Source organism: Lytechinus variegatus, chromosome 5 (assembly GCF_018143015.1).
Source record: "Lytechinus variegatus isolate NC3 chromosome 5, Lvar_3.0, whole genome shotgun sequence".
In the NCBI taxonomy this organism is placed as follows: Eukaryota; Metazoa; Echinodermata; class Echinoidea; order Temnopleuroida; family Toxopneustidae; genus Lytechinus; species Lytechinus variegatus.
Genome location: NC_054744.1, coordinates 7488254 through 7491705, shown reverse-complemented (window position 1 = coordinate 7491705; position 3452 = coordinate 7488254). Strand labels below are relative to the sequence as shown.

Here is a 3452-nt window from a genome sequence, read left to right as displayed (position 1 = left end):
ATATTCTGGTGTCTGTGCATTTAAGAAAATTGATGTTGTAACCCGCCAATTTGTAGGTCTGGAACAATAATAATGATAGTCATGATTGAGATAATGCTAAATTTATAGAGAGTTTATTAAAGGACAAGTCAACCCCTACAGAAAGTTGAATTGCATAAAAAGAGAAAAATCCAAGAAAGTGATGACATTTTTAATTTTTGCTTAATTTCACAAAATAGTTGTATTAACATCCTGGTCGATGTGCAAATGAAAAGGCTGATAAAAGTTTTATTCCTCCCTAAATGAAAATCAAAATCTGTAAGAAATGAAACACTGTATAATTCAATAAAAACAAAAGAAATAATCATTGACTCTCTCATTTGTATGTCACTGAGTTGTACATATAACTGTTCTGTGAAAAATAAGCAAAACTTAAAATTGTCGTAACTTTCTTAATTTAGATCCGATTTTGATAAAATTTTCAGCGTTGGGCATGTTTGACCCTTGTCTCTATTGATTAAAATAACATTTTTCTGGGTGTACTTGACCTTTGAGTTAGTAAATAAGCTAAGGTGATGTCGTAATCGTATTTCTTGGTCATAGTGAACATGATGAACATTTTTTGTGATTAACAACACTGATTCAAAATAATGACATTGCTTAATAGTGCAGTACTACAGATTTTGATGATGGAATATGAATGTATTCAGGATTATCGATTACGTTTGTAGACATTATGACATATGTTAATCCTAATCCCATTTCCAGTTCTCATTCGGTCCTCCAGCATTTCCTGTGCAAAAAAAAAGAATAAAATTTGATAATAATTAGATCATTTGATACAAATATCGATCGTACGCGCGATTTCCAGAAATCGTCAGTCCCCTGCATTTCCAGAAATCGTCAGTCCGGGCCCTGATTTGACTATTAACCAAGATATACATATAACTGTTTTGTGAAAATAAGCGAAACCTAAAAATGACATAACTTTCATACTTTACATCCAATTTTTTTTATAAAGCTTCCAGCGTAACGCTCTCGGATTTTTTCTTTTTTAAAATAAACTTTTTTTTTTTTTTTTTTTGGGGGGGTGAATTTGCCCTTTTATGAAGAAAGGAAGAGCACACTCTAAAATATTGGGTAAAAGTGCTCCCTGAGGGTAATTATGTGTCAAATCAACATTGGGTATTTCTTTGGGGCATTTTTATTTATCCAGAAAGATGAAAATTTTGCCCATTCTTAAGTAATAACTGCTTATTTTTTAACCTTACTGCGCAATATGCTTCCCGCATTGGGTAAAATACTGCCCAAAATTGGTTGGACACATAATTACCCTCGTGGTGGTAAAATTTTTACCCAATATTGTTTACAGTGCGATCATTAGAAATACATGGAAAATCCCCCTGAAACACAAAATCACATCAAATTGTTATTTCGTGAGTACTAGCTGACACACCACAGGTGCCAGGTTTAAATGTTATTATCTATGCCATTTTTACTTTCTGCAATTTTTACCCTGCCATTTTTACCTTTGTAATTTTTACCCCTGCAATTTTTACCCCTGCCAGTTTTACCTTCAGCAAGTTTTACCCCTGCCAGTTTTACCTTCTGCCATTTTTACTCCCGCCATTTTTACGTTCTGCAATTTTTACCTCTGCTATTTTTACGCCGAACCACACCACAAGCCGGGAGGACAATCACTTTCCTCAACTGCAAAGACACAAGAAAATAGGTAATAAGTTTAAGACGAACAGAATATTAAAAATAAAAATTGATACATTACTGTATTCCAAACTTATTTTGATTACCTAGGAACAAATTGACATTAATTTACTGTTTCTTATTAAAGATCTCCGTTAATAACGGAAATGTTCAAGTAGTCCTATTATGCGTACAAATGGCCCGGATAAATAGTTACTGCAACCGCTAATAATAGGCTTTCGAATACATTATAATGATAATGATCGTAACAATGATTATGATGACGATGGTGATGATGATATTAATAATGATCATAATAATAATGATACTAATAATAACAATGATGATGATTATTATTATGGTAAAGGAACACCAAATATAATAATATTGGTATCAATAATGATAGTAATGATACTAATATAGTAGTGGAGAGTATTGGAATGACAAAAATTGATAAATATATTAACTGCGTTGATTGAATATCATCTTATTTTGCAGTCAGATCACTGTAAACTGTCTTGAAATGACAACATCTTCATAACACCAACACGAGGATGTATCACAGCAAACACTAAAGGCATACAAATGTCTGAATAATGAGAGTAAAATTTGTTTTATTGGGCCATTATTGAGATTAAAAGTATACATCAATATTTAACCCGCGTTTTGGACATTTGACTGTGCTTCAAGTTGACATGACAGGGTATTCAATATGTCCCTCAAAAATGTTAATGGCACTGTAGATGGGCATACTATTAAAAATACAACACTATATTATTTATACCTCTACACCAGTAACGTAATAAATAAATAAAAACATTATTTGAATGGAATCAACGCCACCATCCGAAAGACGTGACCAGGACGCGAACCTAGAAAATGGCAGAGCTTCAGGGGCCTGCAGGCAGACCCTCACACATACGCAATTCTTCCTCCTCTTCTTCTTGTTAATATCCTTGTTAAATTTCCATTTATATCGTTATTCTTGTTCTCCTCCGTCTGTTCATTTGACAAATTTCTTCGTTATTTTGTGCATCATATCTCCACAAAAGCGTTAATGATGTGACGTAAAAAAGTAAGATAAAATCTTACCAGATGCTCCGTCCTCAGCCACTTCTTTAGCAGTATGTACGAAACCTACATGTCGAACAAAAATCAAACATATTGAATAAAACCGAAGTAGGCCTATGACATTTGATTCGTGTGAAAAGAGACTGAATACGAATATGTCTCCTCATCATGTTATCGAGTTCCACCCTATGATCGTCCATTAAAGGTCAAGTTCACCCCAGAACAATGTGTATTTGAATAAATAGAGAAAAATCAAACTAGTATAACGCTGAAAATTTCATCAAAATCGGATATGAAATAAGAAAGTTACGGCATTTCAAAGTTTTGCTTATTATTCACAAAAGAGTGAAATGCACGACTCAAAGACATGCAAATGAGACAGTTAATTATATCCAGCACTCACTATATCTTTTTTTTTTATTGTTTGAATTATACAATATTCATTTTTACAGATTTGACAATGAGGACCAACTTGATTGAACCATAATTTAAACAATGTTAATTCCACATGTTCAGGAAGGAATTAATCATTGTTTCACTTGACAATGGGGAAAATGATATTTCATATTTTCTGTAATGAAACACAAAAGAAATAGTGAGTGGGTGACGTCATTAGTCTCATTAGCATACCAACCAGGATGGGCATATAACTGTTTTGTGAAATTAAGTGAAATTTTAAAATGCCATAACTTTCTTATTTT

At 32.7% G+C, this 3452-nt stretch overlaps 1 long non-coding RNA gene across 1 annotated transcript; it reads right to left on the bottom strand.

The window, feature by feature from the left end:
- Positions 1–673: 673 nt before the first annotated feature.
- On the bottom strand, positions 674–2825 carry LOC121414748. Its single transcript, XR_005969902.1, has 3 exons — positions 2773–2825; positions 1632–1689; positions 674–772 (listed from the first exon to the last, which is right to left on the bottom strand). It is a non-coding gene; the product is annotated as an uncharacterized LOC121414748 (long non-coding RNA).
- Positions 2826–3452: the final 627 nt, after the last annotated feature.